The 22919-nt window shown below is 42.4% G+C and overlaps 1 protein-coding gene across 2 annotated transcripts in view; it reads right to left on the bottom strand.

Moving 5' to 3' along the window:
• The window catches only part of zfhx3b (zinc finger homeobox 3b), a 219018-nt gene extending 197323 nt beyond the window's left edge, over positions 1-21695 (bottom strand). For both annotated transcript variants that reach the window (XM_079554550.1, XM_079554549.1), the window contains exon 1: positions 21539-21695. The gene's annotated coding sequence lies outside the window, so the exon portion shown is untranslated. The remainder of the gene's footprint in view (positions 1-21538) is intronic.
• Between the last annotated feature and the right edge of the window lie 1224 nt (positions 21696-22919).

Raw genomic sequence — 22919 nt, 5'->3', positions numbered from 1 at the left:
CCAGATGGTTTCGGTAAATGGGAATTTTTTGTTGGGTCTGAGAAAAGGTTTAATTTTCATATTGAAGTCTAAGCCTGTTGGAACTGGTTACGATTAGATTCATCACCAATAAAGCACCTCTGTTGAATGTGTCTGTTCTTTACTCATTTTCTCGGAAGACGGTGTTAACACAGTCAGGAAAAGACTCTCTCTTCCTAATCTCCTGAAAGACCCGCGCAACACAAAAATGTTCTTTGGAGCTCCTGTGAAATATCTGTGAAATTAGTGAGAAGTGCTCAAGTCCCTGTGCAGAAGCTCTTCTCACCTGGAAAATGAGCCAGTCCGTTTACCATCTACCTTCATACAGGCAGAATGGACGCCACACGGACACGGGTGCTCAAGTGGTAATACACTCCTTGTAAAGGATCAAATTGTCCTCATCACCCCTCCCTTCTTTATTAGTCGGAGCAAGGGGACAGATGAGGCGAGTGGCGTCTTTGCACAGCTGATGGAGCATCTCTCATTAGCTCCCAGTGCGTAAAGGGGCTCAGACAGGGGCAGCTTTTTATGACTAATTTGATATATGGTACTCAAGACACAACAGTCTGGCCCCAGACAGAGATAGACCCAGAGGTCAGCAGAGTTCAGTTTGTCAAAATGGCCTTTAAGCACGGGCAGAACAACACAACCAGAATAACTCATCAAATGGTCTGCGAAAGCATTCAACATTATATTCTAAAACACATTCACCAGCCCTAAAGAAGTGAGGGAGTAGCACGGTCACTAATCAGCCCTTGTGGCCTTGTATGGTCATTTTCACATCTGCAGCCTCTTTAGGAGTGCACCCCATCTCTCAGACTCCAAGGACAGGTCAGAGTCCTAACACCCTGAGCCTGAGTTCATTATCACCTTACTGGGTGTGAATGGCTCCACTCCTGGTTTGTGGCTGTTGGCCCTGGGCCTCTGCATGAGCACCAGTGGAGCCTCTCTGCAGCAAGACCAGAAAACAGATTTGGCAGGTATAATTGCACTGAAAATCACTGTAAACCTGCTCCTATAGGATGAGTCTTATGCCGTGAAATATAGAAAGAGTCTCTCGTGCTCAAACAGACCGTGCTCAGTCTGTTATAGCTCACATGCAACACTGCAGCGCACAGCCTCTATACACATTTACCAGGAGGAGGACAGATGGAGCTGTAGGGCTTATTCTGCAGGTTTCCTCAAGCCATCAAGTCCACTCAACTGAGAAGACATTTCCTCATTAGCCAACCTCAGCTGTAGACAGCTATGGGGCTCTGAGAGTAGTCCATAAGGTGTGCACAACAAGCACACAGTGTAAGAGGGAACTGGGAGAGTGGGTTTGTCATAAACTACGATTACATTCAACAAACAATAGCAAAACAATTTTCAGGTAATTTAGTAAAATGTAAAATGACTTGCATTTTAACATTCTTTTCTTGGCTTGCAAATCTGACACAGGGTTTAGACTTGTGTATGTTCTGGGGAGTCAAGGCCGGGGCCAGAGTTCCACAGGAGGAGCAGGGTTTGAGCCTGTTCAGCCCCGCACAGCATAAGAGAGATGAGGGAGAGGTGAAAAAATAAATCACTAAGTGCCTCACCTTGGGTCACTGATCACACCAAAGGCCACCGGCAATCTCTATTTGAAGCACTGCATTTGCAGCTTCAGGGCTTTGCTCTCTGGCCCCGCTATAAATCAGCATGCACCATCTAGACAAAACGCTCCTTTTCTGTGTAACCCCTCTGTAACTAAACATGCAAGATTATGTGTTGAAAATACAACAAGAAAACAGTTGTTCAACAAAAAAATCAATATTGTAAAGTGTTTTATCACAAGTGCAGCACAGGTGTAGACAGAACTCCATGAAGACATTTTTACTGTTTTTTATTAAGTCAATATGTTGGCAAAATAAAGAGGTAAAAATGAATATCCTAGTTAGTTTTATGTCATAAATTAATAAACTATAATTTGTACTAATAATAGAACTCAAGAACAGAGTTGATTGGTTCACCTGTAACTGGGTCTCATGTCATTCTGGTAGACACCAGGGCTATATACACGTCTGAGCAGTCAGCCTGACTGTAAACGCTCTGAGGAAGGCTTATGCCGAAACGCGTTAGCGTTTACTTTATGTTGTAGCCAAGTAAAGAACTATGTGAGCATCTCTGTCTGGATTTATGAACCGCACCGATGTGCTACCCTTTACATTTTTCTAAAATGCATCTTTTTCCAGGGTTTAGCACTTGGAACATTTGAGGACACGTAAGCCCCCTCCTGGATACAATAGAAAATGGGTATTAGCTTTAAACATGAAGTGACTACATTCTTGAACCGCAACAATGTTCAATGATCTAAACCAGGGGTGGCCAACACGCGGCTCTCGAGCCGCATGCGGCTCTTGGGCAATCAGAGTGCGGCTCTTTGCATGATTGGATATGTTTAATGCAATGCGGCTCTTTGCAAAATAATCGGTAAATATTTCCCATAAACTGTTAACAGTCTTTGACCAAAAATCCAACCATCGTCCTACAGACCCTGTTTCATCTCTACACATGAATGAGAGTCCGTATCTCCCTCCTTTTCCAGGCGGTGTGTAAGAGGTGTCCGTGCAGCCTCACTCAAAGCGGGATGTAGGTTGAACAACAGTCAGGCAGATCGTGGCACTAGGATCAGCTTCTGTGCTTTTCAGGTTTCTGATCAGCCTACTCTTTATTTGATGTAATTTGGCCTCATATTCACAGAAAAAGATCAAAATTAGGAAATGGAAAAAAGCGGAGCTCTTTTGAAGCGTATGATGCGAAGAGCGACATCGTAACGCGGAAATACGCAAAGTCATTGACTTTTCTTTCACATGTGACAGAGACTGTAACAGATGGAACTTAAAACAGACTCCCAGACGTCCTCCAGAGGCTCCTGGTTAAAGTTTATGAACTTTGTGCAGCCGATAGTGCGTTCTCTGCACAGTCCAGTCAGGACGAAGCTGCAGGCACTGAGCGCACAGGCCAGGGGCGGATCAGAGAAGGGGGCTCAGTGGGCAGGGCCCCACATACAAACACACCCCAGCATTAAATAATTAAAAAAAGAAAAAAAATCTAATTCTGTCTCAGTCAGAGCAGAAAGCACAACATTTCAGTTGATATACATGTATTTCAATCTTGGTGAGGAGTAAAACCATTAAATCTAACACAATTATTTAAAAAAAAGAAAAAGGCCAGGCATAAAGTTATAGTTTATTGTGATTAAATAAAACGGTCACATTCTATTTAATCACAATAAACTAAAGCCCCGGGATCTCGCTAATGGTCGGTGCCTTTGTGGCTCTTCGCAGGATCAAGGTTAAAATTTCGGCTCTTGGTCTCTGACTAGTTGGCCACCCCTGATCTAAACTAAGGATATCGATACATTCAGACCATCTAGAAGTGATCAATATAGAGCTATTTGAGTGAATAAACGGTCACAAACATGCTAAGCACCAAGCTTTTGAAAGTGGGGGTGCTGTGAGTGAGACTGTACCTCTTTTCTCCTGCTCTCGTCAGGTGTCACAAGGCAGCCCAGGCCTAATGGAGGTGAGCCGGAGTAATAAAGAGTGGTCCACAGGGAGCAGTGAGGAGGTGTGTGGCACATGTATGGCACAGCTCGGCCTCAATGCTGTGAGCAGCGGGCCGCACCACATGCTGCAGGTCAAATATACCATTACAGGACACCCCCCGACACCCGCCATCTTTGTGCTGCACAGGTGTGAGTGAGGCCGACGGCACTCTCTGTCAACATAAAACAAAAGACCGACTATTCAATGAAAAGTTAGACTGGGAAAAAAATAAATGGAAAAGAAAATGTGGCAGGTTCAAAGCTTTATTCTTCCTCGAAATGAACATCCTATTAGAAGTGGAAAATCAGCGGTCTCACTCTCGCAAGGATCGGCATCAGCCATTCACAGTGAATCCTCATCATAATCACAACACTTGGGAGAATAAAGAATTTAGAGCTGCAGAGAAATACTATTGCCGAGTTGAGCTTCAAATGCACTCATGATTGAGGATAAAAGGCTGTGGCTCAGACGATGTCACACAGCATATAGAGTAAGAGTAATTTTACTTCTTCTATTAACCTGACGCCATTACAATAGCCTGATGGGCCGCCTTATTTCATGGAATATTAAATTCTAATGCCGCTCAAAGAAAGGACATAGCTGAGAGGGGGGAAGGGGATGTATCCCAGTGACCACTGAAGCAAACAAACAACATCGCCAAGACTAGGCATATATTTTAATCATTGTTAGCATGATAAAAAAAATACATATATATATAAAAATCTAAATAAGGATTGACTACATTTGAGGAGGTTTGAATTGATCCACCAGAAGTCAGTAATGTTAACTGCAGGTTTTCATAAAGGACATTGATTTTTCAGGCATAAGGTCAATGTTTATGGAAGGCTGGTTCCTCACTGCAGCACGAACAGTTGTTCCACTTTAGGGACGACAGAGAACCATGTGATCAACACTGATTTCATGGCCGCTGACTCTTTGCCTTGTTATTTTGTCCTGAACACGCCTTCTCAATGTGCCATTTAGGATGAGAAGTTTAGTTGAGGTCACAGGGAAAACAGATGGCTATGAATGACATTCTTATTCCGATGGAATCAAATATATTCAAAAAATGGAAATAAATATCTAAAAATCTGATTGAGGGTAATATAGATAACAATTTCAAGTTGACCTTTTTTTTTGACAATTTCAACCAAAAACGCAGTTTTAGATTAACTTATATACTGTAGTAAAACTTGTTAAGCTATGTCATAGTTTTCCAATAAATGTGTATCTAATGCCAGTTTGACCCTATTTAAAGATGCACTATGCAACTTTTGAAGTGAAAAAAATCTGTTGTTTTTATGGGTTCGTACCAGAAACACGAAAACAATTTATTCTGGAGCATCATAGACGCCACTGTGAGGGAAAGCAAAGGTGCCATGCTGCACTCATAAAGCCACTGAGTCACTACAAGGTCAAATATAAACAAATATTAACATTTCTTTTTCTTTCACTTCAAAAGTTGCATAGTTCACCTTTAAGGCTTTTTTTGTGCCATTTAAGGTCTTGATTTGGGCTCAATTGATTGATTATTTATTTATTTATTTGTTATTTAGATTTAAGGCAACTGACGATTATAGAGTAAATAAAACTAGAGGAGGCATTCCCAACGTTCAATTATAGATCCAAAGCGAACGCAAACACTTGACTGATATATATCTGGCAGATGTAGCACACAGCAGATTATAACAGCAAACAGTAAAGCGGTGCAATATGATTATATGCATAATGTTTCCAACACTGTCCGACGCACAGACGAGTGAAATGCAAAAGAATTCATCCGCTGCGTTTTAAAAGCTTGGACGGGTGATGGCTCATTTCACGAGCGTCCTCCGCCACTTTGTTCACCGTTTCATAACACTTCATCAGCGCCGAAAACACAGCTGTGGAGGAAATGAAGTTAGAAGGCAAACTCGTCATTAGTCTTTAGATGAAATCAGATGAGAGCCAGCATTCAAGCATCGTTATCCACACTGGGCGGTTATGAGCGAACGCCGAGCCTTCATATGGGACGCATAATAAGCACCTCTAGCCTCTGGGAGATTGCAACCATCAATGCAGCTGCGCGCGCTGTGATAAAGCCCCTCTATCAGCATGTATCTACATAGGCTATCAGCTCTCTCCTTAAAATAACAGAAAAGGACAGTGCCACACCTACATCAAAGGATTAATAACAAGAAATGTGCCAGTGCTGGAGCCACACAACTACAATCCATATTACAGCCATCTTTAGATAAAAAAAATGTCCTGGCAATCTTATCCAGTGCAGTGGTAAAGACATAAAATATCATAGCTCACCAAAGACATGAAGACATACTACACACATCAGAAGATCTCACAGTCCCAGGAGCACCACTAAAGAGGGGCTTCGGGAGGAGACCAGCCTCTGTAAGCTCTCAATTCAGACCGCACTGCCAGACAGCTTAAGCACGGTGTAGTGTTTGATTTGCATAAGGAATCCCTATCAGTGCCAATAAAACACTGACGATGATGCTATCAATCAATCAATCAATCAAAGTTTATTTGTATAGCACCTTACAACAACACAAGGAAGACCAAAGTGCTTCACAGACAGATAAAACAATATTAAAAAATCAATCAATAAAACAAGTGCGATCTAAGTCTTAAAAGCTAGTTTGAAAAGATGTGTCTTCAATCTAGACTTAAAGATGCTATTATCGTCATTAAGCAGGACGTCTCAAAGGAAATATTGAAGATGGTTTTAAATAATAGTATTTAGAACATGTTTAAATATTATATAGTGCAGTAGCAGATGTAAAAAGAGATGACAGAGTTTTTTACCAAGGAATGAGCGTCGCCTACAGCAACGAGCGATGAGGTGAAGGTGAAAAACACCAGCTGACCCGGTCACACACAGTGGAGTGTCCAGTCTGGCCTTCCAATGTTCTGGTGATTTAAAGTGAAGAAATTAACTTTGCGGTACAAGTTACAAAACAACCATGACAGCTGGATGTACTGTGTAAGTGTCCTGATTGGTTCCAGCAAAAAGGGACAAGGCGCTCCGGTCACAGGCATTAACTGTTTATCTACTACAGTCAGGAGATACACACTGTCTCACATCCAGAGGACTACAGTGCTGGCCATTTACACTCATCATTACCAGTTATCTGAGTCAGCATTTCAGCAACACGAGGATATGTCTGATGTAAGGGCCAAGGAAGCACTGAGGCAGTTTACACATCTCTAAAGGCTCGCCGCATGTGATTACAGAGATGTTTAACACACCAATTAAGGCGTTTATGGAACATGGGAAGCCTGGCTCTTTTTGAGTCTCTGTGGTCTCTGTGGGTTTGGCACTTGACACAAAAATGCTAAATACAGTTGCACAATCACACACTACACAGGCAGCTGGGCAAATGAAATCGAAAACAACAATAAGGTGGAACAGTGTAAGATAAAATACAAACAAACACTTACAGTCAACTGACTGGCAGGAAACTACATCAAATATTGTGGCATCTCGACCGATACATTGAGCAGAAATAAGCATTTTGTTCCGAGAGGTGGAGGAGCTTGGCCTAACAGGAGAGAATTAGCTCTACATTAAAACACAGGCCTCCAGTGCGGCTCTCACCGGTGAGCAGATAATCCTCTCGTAGCACCCAGTCATACAGGGAGGGTGGCCCTCGCTCACACAGCACGCCTCAGCATGGGCTTCTCTGCAGGGGGCTGTGGGCCTGTGTAAACAGTATCAACATAAAGGGCCTTTTAAAACCCATTGTAAAACAAGACAATGTGTGCATTTTATTGCTTTAGAGGATATATTCTGATGTATAAACATTTAATTTGGCTTGTATTCAAAGATAAAAAGATGAAAAGAGAATCTCCCATTGGATGTAATGCCCTACCCTTTACAACACTGAGTAAAAGGCCAAACATATAATTCCTCTGTGATGCTGCTGGCCGCGCTCGTCATTTTGTTTAAATATCACCAAGGTGTGAACCAGATTTATGATTTGTGGATTGTGTACGGCGAAATACTTTTCTTGACATTTATAAATGACAGCATTTATATAAGCTTAGCCCAAACATGAGGCTCTAAAGTCTCCCTGTTCGGGGCAGTTTAGGCCGACCAATATTGTTCTTATTCTGTGCATGTGACTAAATCGAGTTTCATTGTCAACTTAGGACCAAGGTGTTTACAAATGAAAACATCCCTTTTACCTTGTGACATTTAATAAGACCATTTTCTAAACATTACACGGTTGAGGCGTTTATTCAAAATAGGCAGTAAAAGTAACTTTCAAAGCTGATCATTCAAAATCGTTTCTTTGGGATCATTGTGCTTTAGCCATTTCTCTACTGTTCTAACAAAAAACAAAAAAAAGTCTTATCAACACAAAGCTTATTTACATAATGGTCTACCTGTCCCGGGGTACATCTGTTTGCCCAAATTGTCACCAAAAAATATTTTAACTGTTTCCCGAACTCCACAAAGGGCAGGCACAACAGTGAGCCCCTGACTCAAATGGATATGACAATACTCCTGCCTGCCAGAGTGCAAAACGGAACAACCTCTGCTCCCAAATTAGACCAACCACTGCGCCAACTGACAATGGGATGCTGAGATGCAATTACCATAAAAGCTAGGACCCCCCTCCCGAACTACAGCACCCCTGACCCGCGCACACCTCTCAAAAAACCCTCACCTCTTCTCTCTACCGCCATTTTCTACAAATAGTTCCATTGTTCGCTGCACTTTGCGAGCGCCATAGAGTGCGGAGTGCTGAATTTAAAGACATTTGATGAAACTCAAATGTGAATCGCTATGGGTGCCGCTCTGAACATTTCTCACTATACAAGACAGCGCGTCCTTCACCTGCTTCCTCCAGGCAGCGCTCTCAAAAGGCCCGTGGAAGACATTATACTCCGAGAGTTCCTTTAAGCCGTGATCCTACCAGGACTTCTGTGATGTGGCCCCCTCGTACAGCCCCAGCACCCATCTTTATCTCTCATTATATAGTTTTTTTTTCACTTCAGTCCCGATTCTTTTGGTCCCTTGATCAGCTGGACGCTGGTGATGAGCTGGAGAAAAAGGGGTGGGGGTAGATAAATGGAAAACAAAGTGAACACGTCGGTGGGAGCATGAAAGTGTTGATGCACGGCAGAAAAGAAAACAGCACTCAGAGGTAACCTTTAAGCAACACGGTCATTAACACCTCCATTACAAACCATTGGCTATAAGCAGGTCTATTAGTCATTCAGAGCCCACGCTTCTCTCCAAGACAGACAGACATGGCAAAAGAGAAAGACCTCTTTGTTTTTTTCTTCAAAAGAGCAGTCATCATCTTATACACCGCCAGCTGTTCGGGGGCTACCGTGTTCGGCTCATTTCCCCAACTGGATGTAAGACACTGTGAGATGACACTAGTACAAAAGAGAAGATAAAAACATAATGCAAAAAAAAAATGGATGCCAATATAGTTTGAAAAATGCCTCGCCTTCTGGTCTGAAACTGTCATTTCAGATTTTGTCTTTCAGAAATATACGTTGAATATGTGTAGATCTATAATAAGCCGCCCTCTTTTTCATCCTACTCCTGCTTCAGATTTGTTTAAGGGCAATTACACGTATTTCTTTTCCCTCAAAAGAGCTCCAGATTGAAGCAAAGGCCTGCGTGTTTTAACACAATTTAAATTAGCCACACACTTTTATCAAAGCGTACCCACTTGAAATTCACCCTTTAACTGTACTTCAAACAATAGGCGTGTTTCACAATTCAAATGAGGACATCAAAAAGACAAGAAGTCATTAACACCTTTACCAGGTGTAATGGAAAAAGTGATTTGTTACAGCTCCTTTTCCCTGCCTATAATTATACCTTAGAAACATATTATCTTGCGCAGGTACGCCTGCTGCAGAGTGCTAACAAGATGTACAGAAAGTCCGGAGTAGCGGACACAAGTCTTAATAATTACATAGGGCCCATGTTACCACGCAATCAACCCTGCCGCACATATATTAATTATTCCTGCCCTGAGAGATTGCTGCCGCTATTTCATTTTTTTCTCACTCTTAGCCAATTACAAAGTCAACTTTCTTCCCTTCTAATTTCAAACCATGTGTTGAATATTTATAAATAACTAAAGCCAAGCGTAATGAAAGAAACTTCAATTCAAAGGAAACGAACGGGGCAATGTGGTGAGTAATTGCAAACACTTATTACTGCTAACAATGATAAAGGAGAGCAAGATAAACAAATGTGATGCATGTCAGGTGAAACACTGCAGTGCAAGAAACAGTGGGAATTCATCTCGGGCAAAGTGACGTTCAATCAATATGGAGAAAAACAAAAAGTGGCTGAATGGTATTGCTTTAATATTGTTTCATAGTGAATATATTTGTGTACACTTTGTTTACAATATGGCGAGTGTCTCATGCAAACAAAATAAATCGTACAAAAAAAGCCTGTATGTGTAAAATAAACACAAATACATACAGCCAGACTGACCCCTTAACTTTTTTTTTACACTTTTCTTTTTTTACTACAATTGCTATTATGGCCGTATAACTTCTTTTATTACATTAAAATCTGGAGCAATTGTTCTCAAAAACTAATCATAAAATAAGTTTTGAGGAATATTTGACCTTGATTTGATCAGAAAAATGTTTGATATCGCTTTAGATTAAGGTGTTCTCATTAAATATTAATAAGCCCTAAAATGATATTGCAATCATTTTAGGGTTAAGGTCAAGGTTAGGTTAAGGTTTGGCTTTGAATAAGCCAACCCTAACCCTAAAATTTGATTAATGGCCTATTAGTATGTTAACAGATGAAAGTATAATAAGCAGTGTGTTCATACTTAACAAGTATATTATTAATGTTTATTATTACCTTATTAATACTTAATGAGCACACCTTAATATAAAGCGTTACCAAATGTTTTGCAAATGGAATGAGTGTTTTTGTCTTATTGCACTTAGATAAGAAAATCAATCTCATTTTACTTGAAAAACAATCTTATTCCATCAGTAGAATTACTCTTGATGTCAAGAAATGTTACTTCCAGTCATTTTATTTTTGCAGTGTGATACATCATGGACTTTAATTGTATACACATAATAATAAAAAAAAAAAAAAAACGCTTTACTCTCAGATTCATCTTCTCTCATCTCCCCTCTTCTGAACATGTTGTCAAAGTCATTCACAAACACACGTGATGCTGCAGCGATACTGTAGTGGTCATGGTCCGTGTGTGTGTGTGTGTGTGTGTGTGTGGACATGAGTGGCTCCAGTCAGGGGAGTTAGTGCAGGGCTAGTGGAGTTGAAATTGGGGGGCCGCTGGACGGGCTGAGGGGTTTCTTTGAAGTCTGGATTCCAATTAAACCCCTGACTGAGTTCTAAGCGCGCAAGAAAAATGACTGAGGTACATGACATGGCCAGGTCCCCTCGTCCAGCCAAGCCTTTTCCATTTGAGCTCCTTTGTCTCCCTGTAGCTCCTAATATTTATGATCAGTCCGCCTGACATAACCCCCCCACTGCAGGACGACTCATCAGCCCCCCCTGCACCGCACCCTATCCAGCGTAATAGAAAAAAAAAAAGAAAACTGGACAAGACTTCAAAATAAGACTGGCAAATCCAACGCCGGGGCCCAAGGTTTCGCAGCTCGATGGGAAGTGCATGAATATGTGAATAGCGTCCATGCAAAAAGGTGCAACACGGAGGGGCCGAGGGTCAGGAGACAAGTGAAGAGGCATGAGACAAAGACAACAGCCGGAAAAAAGTTGTGCGGACGCGCCAAGAAGGATGCATTACACCAGAGAGTAAACGCTGAATCCAATCACACAAACTGTGCACAGCTCTCGCCAAAAAAAAAAAAAAAAAAAAACTCCGCACAATGTAGCTTTTATCATTTCAGCTGTTTAACATATTCATTTTATTCAAGTGTTTTTAAATTGAATGGCAAAAACGAGATCAAAGAGAGAAAAGTTGAGCATGTGTAACACTAGTAGAAAAGACTATTAGACACATTCGGAGTCGATGAGAAAACAAATTCCTCGTGACAATTACAGTTTGTTCCTTAATCTTTAGTGAAGGCACCAAAAGCTCAAGAGTGCTTTTGAAAAGAATTTACACACACACGCTGCAAATGTTCCAGGAGACACCATCATTTCTCCCTGCGCCACTGCACAACACAACAGCGGTAATTTGCCGTAATTTTGATCTTTGCAGCCAGATGCTCACAATGGAAAAAAAAAAAACATATATGGAATTCCAGTACAATGCCAGTGCCTTAGAAAGCACCACCACGCGCCTTTACAAAACCGGTATCTGGCTGCTCCTCTGCACAGTTTTGTTTTCTCTTGAAAAAGTCCTGGTAAAAAAAAAAAAAAACAGGGAAGGAGCACCTTAGCTGGGGGACATGTTTTTGTTGAAAGGGAATCAGGAGAAATGGTGGATTTCAGAGGTATCAGTCCTGCAAGGCAACCGCAGGCAATTCATACAGAACCTGACACGACGCCCAAAACACACCGCCGACTTCTGGTTTTATTTCTGCAGCTCGTGCACATGAGCCCCGTTCACTCATGCACTCCGACAACACAGCAGGAACAGATACATACTCCATAATTCATTTTAGCGGTGAATTTCATTTCCTTTCCTCTTATTTAAACACACTCGCCCTCCGTACCACGCTCACATAAAGTGCTTAAGTGCACACACGTATTGTTTTCCCTTCCAACTGAAAAGTCAAGCTTATAACAAAAGAAATACACCAGCTAAGCACACAAACATGCTCCCGAATAGAATCTCGGAAAGTGTCACAGACGTTGGTCAAATGCGCCTCTGTTCCCCCGAGGAAATAGACTTCCTAGTCGACAGCATGGGAGCAGCCCGGGAGTGCTCTAAGAAGTGAACGAAGTGAGGATGGGATAAAGCAGGAAAGGGTTAAGGTTCGGAGGGTGCAACCTTTTATCACACTGGAGGGAGACAGAGCGCTGAGTGCTGCGGAAAGGTAAATATCTCAACGTGATGGGTGACATAAACAATAGCTTAACTCTCATTCCCACTTTTTAAGTTGCTAAATTTCGAGGCTGGTAATTCATAACAGCAGTCTGCCCTGACTCGCTAACGCAGCACTAAATATCGGGCTCCTGCAAACTCAAGCATAGAAAATACAGTGTGTTCCTCATTACCTGATTTATCCAAAACGCAAGCCGACCCAGTAAAGCCATCAAGGTTATCTGTCGAACGAAAACAAGTGTATCAACATAATCAGACAGGTTTGAAAATAAATGTATCAATGGCCAGGGAGGGTCACATACAGCTTCCATCCTGCATGATCGTGCTGTGTGGACTTCTGTTGCATATAATACGATTGTTTGACTTGAATTTCTTTTCATGTTGTTCTAAAATCTCGCTGATATATGAATGGCTTTGCCTGGTGTGAAGCCGGGCCTCTTGTGTCAGACACACAGCACTGGGCCTGCTCTCGGTGTAAGGGAGCAGCCTGCCGGAGCGTCTGTGAGGGCCAGATTACTCTTTGATGGTTACTGTTGTCGGGAAACCTCTCCTCGAGCCCGTATGAAGATTTACCAATGCAGAGGTGAGCGGCAGGAGTCCGCACTGACACGGCAGCGACTGGAAAAAAGGCAGGAAGAGCAGAGGCAAGGGGGGGTGGGCAAGAGGTGGCCTGTCCTGACCCACCGGAGCAGGGCGCACACGAGCGGACGGAACATTATCTGCTTTCGGAAGACGACAAATAATCGCTGCTCGCTGCAGGTCTCACACTGACTGCACAGAAGAAAAAAAAAAGTGTCAAAACTTGGCTTATTTTCAGAAAGTCATTTGGCAATTTACATCAGCAGCAACGTTCAGACGAAAACCAGATGACTGTAATCAGGGAAACTAGATGATGCTAAATATGTTGCCACAATCACTCAGACATTATCAGGGGCAAAACTGAGCCAAAATGATGCACCTCCCGTCTCTGCAGCAGCAAAAGTAAACTATACTCCAACAGAAGAATATATGAAGATGAAATGTTTGGAATTTTCAATACACTGAATTCTAAACCTTAGTACATAGTATACCCCTTCTTAATTACTTTGCTTATTTTGTTTTTACTTAGACCAACATGCAAACAGCCTCTCAATAGCGACTGAAGGAGAAAAGGAAACCCAGAGCAGGGACACGGTAACTCACAGTGCCCTCTCCTGCTCAGCTGCTGAAACATGAACAGTCAAGCTTTACTTAAGTTGTGTTCATTACAATAACGACAATGGTAAAAAGTTAAACGGGTTGTTTTTTAAGGACAGCGAAAATAGGATTGATTTTAAACTACGAAAGGGCAGAAATAGATTAGTCGTTTAGATCAGATTAGCACCAGTGTTTTTTGCAACTTTTTGTCAATTATATTTGATATTTAATTCAAAGATGTTCAGGTTTGGTATAATCTTGTAGACGATATATCGCACACCTCCAGCAGCAACACCCCATACAATAATTCAATGCACACAAGAGAATTTGTAATGAATTCACATTTGGCCAATGATCCTGTACTTACACACATGTAAATATACAGGAAAGTAAATTTTTTATGGCAATGAGATATTATTTTTGTCAATGGTACCTAGCTTTCTGATCCAGTCGCCTAAGCAGTGGGACAGTGTATTGCAATTTGCATCTTCATAAAATCTGAATGCTCGTGATTGGAGCCTTCTTCCCTGGAAGCTGTGCACACAAGCTGATAGTGACTAGACACCTGTGATGCTGTAAGATGATGGGCCATTTTTAAACCCATATTTGATTGCCTGTTTTTATTAAAATTGGATCCAAAGAGGAACGTTCTCTATTTGAATTTAATGAAGGCAGGGTGGTTTTTGACGGGAGTCTCTTGATTTACACACTGTTATTAAATCCGACAAGAGAACCAGTCAAGTATGAGCAGGTGAGCAGGTGGAGCAAGCTGAGCAGGATCTAGACCCCCCCTCCCAATACAGCAGGGGAACAGCCAAGGACACATGCGGTGTGGCACTCCTCTCTCACAAGCCTCTTCCTCCTCTGATACCTCTTCCATTATTCATATTAAAATACACACTGATGTAAAGATGAATAATAAATGCAGTCAACACAAAACAAAAGCTGGCAGCTCAGTCAGAGCGGTCACTTGATAGGAATGAAAAAGGACTTCAAGAAGCAAAGCTTTCCAGCCTATACTGGCTGTATGCATGATGATGTTAGCCCCATATGATTTTACAGTGATTTGAGCTTCAAAATATGCAATATGAGAGCTAAATAACACTGCAGCGGAAATTGACTACATCCTTGGAAGTAGTCGTCCTTTATACAGATATAAGTTATAGCATTATAGCGTACATTTTGGTGCTCTATTTCAGAGCCATTTTTAAGTTTTAGGCAGAGGGAAGAACCTGCTATGGACAAAGCTTTATCCAGTATTAAAGAACACAAACACCTGAGAGACTCCTCAGTGTATTTGCTCTTCAGAAGTTTAAAGCCAGAGTGTCTACAGTGCATCAGCAGATTTGAGGGATGCTCACAGCTCCAGCCCTCGACCACACGCGCACAACAAATCCTATAATGAACCCCGGCAAAGACAGTGACCAGAGTCTCCAGTTTAAACGACAAAACACACTGACTGTGATATTCCTCTGATGGTCCACCATGAGAACACAAAGAGACACTACAACGGCTGCTTCATATCAGCTCAGCCACTCAGCTGCTTGAAGCCATCGCTGTGTCCTACAGCTTTCTGAAGGTTTGCCTATGCTTAAATTTACACAAAATAACACAGGCTTTTGCTCAATAAGTTAAATATGCAACAAATGACATAGTATCACACTTTCAGGTAATCTACGGCTCTTAGCTGTTGAGGGCATTTAAATGCAAAAGTGTTTTCAATTAGTGTTTTAGATTTTAAAAAGATAAATCCAAATACTCTTGATGTTTTCTTACCATTTAGACTTCTAGTAAGATGACCAAATACTCTAATGGCTGCAAAAACAAAGGAATAAGAACTATAGTATGTTGTTTTAATGCTTTACTCAAACGCAGCACTGCTGTCAACCCTGTTTTTTTCAGGATATCAGACAAAAAGAGAGAGATGGAGAGGGTGGTATCCTGGGGGTGGGGGGCTGCTGACATGCACTTGTCTCCAATCTCTTCGAATCCATTGCACAATTCATCTGCTTTGTCTCTTCTGCCACGGCTGAGGACAATCAGACCAGACGCCCATTAGATTCCTCATACTGCCCCGATATGCACCCCCAGCCCACTCCCCCATCCCCAACACCTTTTTCATGTGACACACTGACTGAAGGAGAGGCACGCCAATTCAGCAGCCTCCCCAAATGGGGAAATGTCAGGAAGAGAACCACATCAAAACCAGGTTGTCATGGAGATACAGTATGGTCCAGAATTGCACACAGCGCCAAGGCACCCAAGAGTACACACCAAAAACCTTCTATAAATACATTACAGAATACATACATGTATTCATGTAAATACACATACAGTTCCAAAAGAAACATTGCAATTAAAATAATCATTAAAATTACAAAAAGGCAAGAAATGCTGGCCCCCTAAACAGTGCTGAAAACAAAAAGAGAAAAGCTAACAATAAATTGGTAAAAGAAACAAGGCTTTCCTCTAGCTACAATCTGGAGCAATGGTCATGTGGCCACAGCGCCCGACCGTAGAAGCCATTCCTTCAGAAACAGCGCTATTACAGGCAGCCTTTCTGGAATGCTTGGCATTCCAAGGATCAAAAATGGCAGATGAAAAAGAATGAAGCAAAAAGTGATTGTGCTCTTTCACCTCAGTTGTTTAGGAAGTTGCCAGCACTTAGCTTCTTCTTTTGAGAAGAACCAGAGTAGTTCTGCCCTTGTGCAAGAGATCCTCCATTGCTCTGCCACTTCTATTGACCAGCAGGCCTCACAGGGTCACTTTACTGAGGCTACTGTGCTGTGTGCTACACGGAAAAAGGAGATTGAGGGATATTAATGGTAAATGTGGCATACTTACTGCAGTAAAACCCTCTCTTGCCCTCACTTTTTTCTTTGTTTGGCCAGAGGAGCTGAAGGCTTAGGGATAAAGGTACTGTTCAAATCATGAGGCAGGGCTAAAGCCACAGAGATAGTGGGTTCTGACCCAGCGACAGAGCAGCAGATAATTAAAACACCCAGGGCCCCGCTCGCCCTCAACCAGCTCCTCTCTCTCCCTGTCTAAGCCTGCGCCTGCTCCGACAAAACACACATCCACACAAGTCAAGACTACAATGATGCATATTGAGAAGATGCTGGTTTCTTCTGTGCCAGTGCTGCTCCTCAGGGTAAAATCTACTCCAGCTCCCACTGGCCCTGCGCGATCTGTTTAGTTTTCATTTGTACATTTTTTAAGGATCATGAATGATTCCTGTTTTTATCTGATTACTTCCAGACAGTCTGCCTCCTCTGGAACACACAAAGCACAGGGACAAAATGGCACACAGGCATACAGCCTTTAATTTAACAAAAGCCTGTCTGCTTTTGCTTACATTTCATATTCAATTCATCTCTGCATTAATATTGGTGCAATTTCAGTCTATAAATATCACTGGAAAAAGGATGTTATTTATAGCACAGAGGCCTGGCTTTAACTACAATCTATTTACTTTGTTTGGACAAACATCAATTATAGATGAACTGAGAGGAAATTATCTAGAACCTATAGAAGAGGCATGCATGCCACAAAGAAGATCAGAGACTTTTCCACAGCACCATGAAGAAAGGGAAGCTGACAGGCATGTCTGTATATCATCTATGTATGGAGCACAGAGCATGTGTGTCAGGTGTGCACTGTTCCTGCAGAGCCCTCCGCTGCTGGCCATGCTCTGGGGCAGGCCACACTGCCCTCTGATGGTCGCTCCACAACAATACTGCAACACACTCTTTTGTTCCCTTTATTTGATTTCCAAAACGAGTCATAAACAAACCCAACTGGTTGTTTTTGTTGTGCCATTCTAAAGATAATGAAGTCAGACCAAGTGGATTGTGTGGATTTGACACTCATACATTTACACTTGGAAGATGCTGTCCCACCAACTGACAGTAACCAAAAGTGTGTTGTGACAAATGGCATTGCAAAAGGACCCCCAACAAAGCCCACACTGAAGTCATTATGGAGAGGCCTTTGATTTGCCTTAGCACAGCTTCAGACCCGAGGAGAGCATTATTGCCCGGGATGTGTTTAAGAACTTGGTCAGTCCAACCACACAGCACAAACATAAGAAAAGGTTTTAGGTCGATTTTACAACACTACGTAAACACTGACCCTTACTATTATATTTCAAACAGTGAGTATATTTAGTTTGTCTTGTATTTCGATAGGTTTACTTCTGTCCATGCAGTCCGTTTCCGCACAGTGCATTATGAAGATGACGAAAGGCTGCACTAAAAAGCCACAGCAGGGGTGAAGGGTTGGGAAGGGGGAAAAAATAACCTACTGTACTCTGACCTACTTGGTCAACAGAAATGTTTGTCTGTTTCTCTCCCTGTCTGTATATGTGTGTACAAGAGCAGTGTATCAGCGCTGTTGAGGCCTGGCAGAGACGCAGGAATAAGATTCAGAACATGCAAATCAGCTTGTTAAATAGTTGACTATGTAATTGCATATAATTTATTTTGTATAAGACGAATGAGAAAATAATTGTTAAATACTAGATTTTTGTTAATGCTTCAATAATGTACAATTTAATAAGCAAATATATATTACGCAAATATATACTGAACATGCAATAAAACATTAACATTCATATGCAGAATATTAAATGTATTCTTGTTAAACTTAATGGTAATGAATGCACAGGCAGAGAATGTTACAGACACAAGCTGATAATATCAATGAATGAACACAGACTATTACAACAATACTTTCTTAGGCCTTCTCACTTTTCTGACTTGACTGACACAAAGAGCACATGGAAAACAACCACAAGGGCTTTTGTCTGTGCCTTTCTGTGAAACAAAATCACATACTACAGTATATTAATAATGCTCATTTATTACGGTATAATAAACAGAGTCAGGTGCCCTGGTGCAGCAGGAGTCAGGCCCTGGCCAGGCCCCGGTTCACCGCTCTCCGGTGGGGCCCGAGCAGCCTCTCACTGCAGACACCCGCAAACTGGCTACTCTAATAGGGACAAATTGGCAATGTCTGTGGCGGCCGATGCTGTGAGCTCAGAGCTGTGAATTGATAGTGATGCCTAATGATCCCCCTGGGTAGATCAATACCAATAATCCCTTTTCCCGCCTATCCTCCTCATTGACTATAGAAAACCTGCAAAAGCTTTGGAAAAGTGCTGCCCAGAGCCAAGCCACAGGCCCATGAGTCCACCCAAGTTCAAACTTAACGCACATTCATCCACATGGGGTCGCAAGCTACGAGCATGTCAGCTTTTTATCATCACTGAGACATGCAAACGTTGAAAAGGGGTGTACCACAGTAGAATAGTGCAGTGGTTCCCAACCTGGGATTGAAGGGAGTTTAGTGTGACCAAAACATCAGGTTAGAAATTTTTTTTTTTAAGTAAATAGTAAAAATGTAACGTATTAGTTTGTTAAAGCAGTGAAGATTTATGTGTGTTTCAATGCATTTGTGGAAGCCGCGGTTCTGGACGGGGAGACCCGGCCTGACTCTGGTACAAACAGGGCGAAAGGGAAAAAGGGTGGCCAATCATAAGACTGAGCCCCGCTTTGACAATCTGTTGAATGTTTCTACACGTTCACCTGCGTTCACTCTTTACGGTCCTGTCAAACGAAGTCTAGGAGCAAAATTTTAAAAAAAAATGTATGAAAAGGGTGATGAATATTAACAAATAAATATTTGAATATGAACGTCACTTAATGACAAAATGTTGAATTACATTATTTATATGATTATCAATTCAATATTGTTTACAGTAAATGAAACAGAGATAAACAATTGCAATTCATAATTTCCATAAACTGCAGATATATTAAGCATTACATATATGTATAATTGAGTAATTACACTTGCTTGTAAATACTGGTGGACGTGTGGATATGTTTGCTGTGTTGAGCTTGCAGAAGTCGTGGCAGTGTAAGATGGGGTGCATGTGTGTATCTTCAGTCAGAAAGCCTCACATCAGAGTGGAGCGCCCCACAGACTGCAGCTGATTACTCGCTCCAAACACATCCATACACTTTAGGCCAGCTGTCACGGCGCATAGTCATTACGCCTGTGTGACCACACCCGCCTGGACAGGGCAGTGGGGCCACTCCGGGGGGACACCAATCATCAGACACAAAAACACTCATTTAGATTTTTCCCCCAAAGAGCTTCATTTATTATAGCACCGACGTATAAGCTTTAAAATTATTTAAAAACTCACAAATAAATATGATGAATTTTAACTATTATCTGGAATAATATCATCTCAGTCATTCAATTTAGTATTATTAAATAAATGTACTACTACTAACATTTAAGAACAAGGACATAAATGTGTTCAGTACGACGGTAAAACAGTTAAAATCCAGACCAAATGAAAGTGTAGTTTTAGTGACATGCGACCTGCTGCGGATGTGAATACCCTGTGAAATGTTGGGTCACCCAGGTGTGTGGATCAGTGGTCCGTAGCAGAAAACATCACATGCACTCAGGTCCTGTCTAACACCGCGTCCTTCTCCACAGAGACATGAGCACGCTTTCTGATTTTACGTTTGTTTGTTTGTTTGTTGGTTTATTTACCTATGTTTGGCCTGATCCCACATGATCTGGCTAACAAAAGGCAATATAAATTACTATAAGGAAATTCCAAAGTCTACCTAGCGATAGAGAGCGTCCTTTCATAGCCATTTATAAGTAAAAGGATTTTTTTTTTTTTAAGAAAAAGGTAAAATCAAGAAATTTTAGTGGTTAAAATATGTAAATACAATTAAAGTTAGTGCAAACTGTGGTGTGGTCTTGTAATCAAATCAAGCACAAAAGGTTATTTCAATCAGCTTTCTTTTGATGAGGTTAAAAACCCCAAAGTGTGCCATCCTGCCAGTTTCACTGGTGTCCCCCCACCCCAGCTTCAGGGAGCGCCACGCTTAAACAGCAGCATTTAATTCATTACATCATTATGTCATCTCATACTAATCTGTGCGGTGGCCTCCACTGCTTTGACATGCAAATGGATTAGAAAAACGTCTGGGGAGGTACGGGGAGGAGGACGGGGGCTAAACAGTAATCATCACATCTTGTCAATGGGGTGAAAATATGCCCCGAAGCCATGGCCAACATTTTTTTTTGTACCTTCTCTTTAACTAAAAAACTCAATTCATTTTTTCTCTCTCTCTTCAACTCTTCTTCTGCATGTTTTCTACGTCTGAATGCCCCAGACAAAGCGCTGTGGAGATCACACCAAACAGGGGCAATCTGTTGAGGATCAGCTCCCTACGGAGAACATATAAACAGAAGCGCGTGGCTCGAGCGCACGCCAAGCCCCCCTCCCATTTGCACAAACCCCTCATCTACATATTCACAAAAAAGGCCCCTGGCTCCCCCTCATCAGCCGAGCCCTCCCCTCAGCCTCATCAGCACACGCCGCCGCTTTGACTCAGGGAAACGTGCGCTGGCCGGGCGGGACCACACGCAGCAACAAACACAAACACAGGCAAACGCACAACGAAATCTATTTTATGCACTGTACAAATGTGCACGGGCGCAAAAAAAAAAAAAGAGAAAAAAAAAAAAGAAAACAAAGAAATCAGAAAAGGGAGTTAGTGAGCGCTAGTGATGTTAGCCCTCCCCCTCCCTCTCACTCGCCCCCTCCCCTCCTCCATTCTCCCTCTCCTCTCATCATCAGGTACCTGGTGACGAGCGGCCCATGATAATCCAGCGCCTCCAACCAATCAATCAGCAGCATCGTAATCAGCAGCGCAGCGCACAGGGGGAAAGAGAGAAGCCAAAGAGCCCATAACTTACCCGGGTCGCCTGCAGTCTGCTCAGCACCAGCACGGTCTGCAGCTACGAGGACCACTTCAGCACAAATATCTCAAATACTCCATCTCCAAAACCACACTTTTTTTTCCTTTTTTTTTTTTTTCTTACCTAGAATACTTTTTTTTTTTTTTCACTGCATCATAAACATGTTAGCAACATATAAAGTCACCCCCCCCCCACCCCTCCTCCTCTTTCTACCTCAGTCTGTCTCTCACTTCCTCCCTCTCTCCTTCCTGTCACTCTCTCTCCTCCCCCAGCAGCTGCCAGTTGCAACACTTTGGACATATACACACCACCGCACAGTCGGGATATATATTAGGAATCTGTGACCAGGGGATGGGAAAGGGCTTGCTGGTGTGATATCCTGCAGATGTACCGGACCCTTTCGAGCTGGGGGGGGGGGGGGTTAGCTCACTGGTGGGAGGAGAAAGCATGGGAGGGTCAAAGCTAAGTGTACTACAAAGAACTGGGGGACAGAATAGACTTTTTTTTTTTTCTTCTTTGAACCAAACACATATTGCCTCCTTCTTTCTTCCTTTTATTCAATGCATTTCCTCCCCAAAATCCCAACCTACGCCCCCACCACCACCACCACCACCACCATTCCCAAAACCTCCATCATCCCGTCTGCTCCCCGGTTTTCCGCTCATAGGCATTCCCCTCTCCAGACATCAGCATCCTTTTGAGGGGGTTCTCTGTCTCTCTTCGAAGAGGAAGAAGGTACCGCCGCCGCGCAGCCTTGTACATTTTGCCTTGAGGCTGAGCTCGCTGAAAAGCCATGTGCTATCATCAGTTTTTGAGGTGTGCAGGAAAAGTAAAGACAAGAAAAACATACTGGTTTTACACCGCTCCCCAAAAGATCTGATGCCGAATTTAGCATAGGATTACACAAAACCCTTTTTTCCTGAACCTGTGAACAGAACCCCCATTTGTGTGATTCCTCCTCGCCTCCCCTCTCACCAAAGCAGCTCCGCACAACCTGCAGCTAGGGCATGGCACCTAAGTTTAGTTCTCGACGCCAAGAGCTCCGGCAAACAGCATCGCGCGCGCACAGTGAAGCACGAGCAACGCTGCATCGGATTTCTGTGCAGGTTACCCGTTATTTTTATCCTCCCAGTGCGTGCGAAACTTGGTGTCGGTCCCGGAGATACTGGACATAACACAGTAACCAAAGATGAGACTTATTACTGTATACATAACCAAAGAGAAAAGCCCCGGCAAGAACCTCCTTTACCAGAGAACAAATAGGCACCAAATGAAACAAGCACAGACACATCCTAATGGTGTCTCGGTGTCTCATTGGTGATGGAACAGAAGGACACAGTGGACAGCTAAGAAACATTTTGATACTTTATGTTATTGA

The sequence above is a fragment of the Gobius niger genome (assembly GCF_951799975.1).
Source record: "Gobius niger genome assembly, chromosome: 4".
Classification (NCBI taxonomy): domain Eukaryota; kingdom Metazoa; phylum Chordata; class Actinopteri; order Gobiiformes; family Gobiidae; genus Gobius; species Gobius niger.
This window is presented reverse-complemented; position numbering and strand designations above follow the sequence as displayed.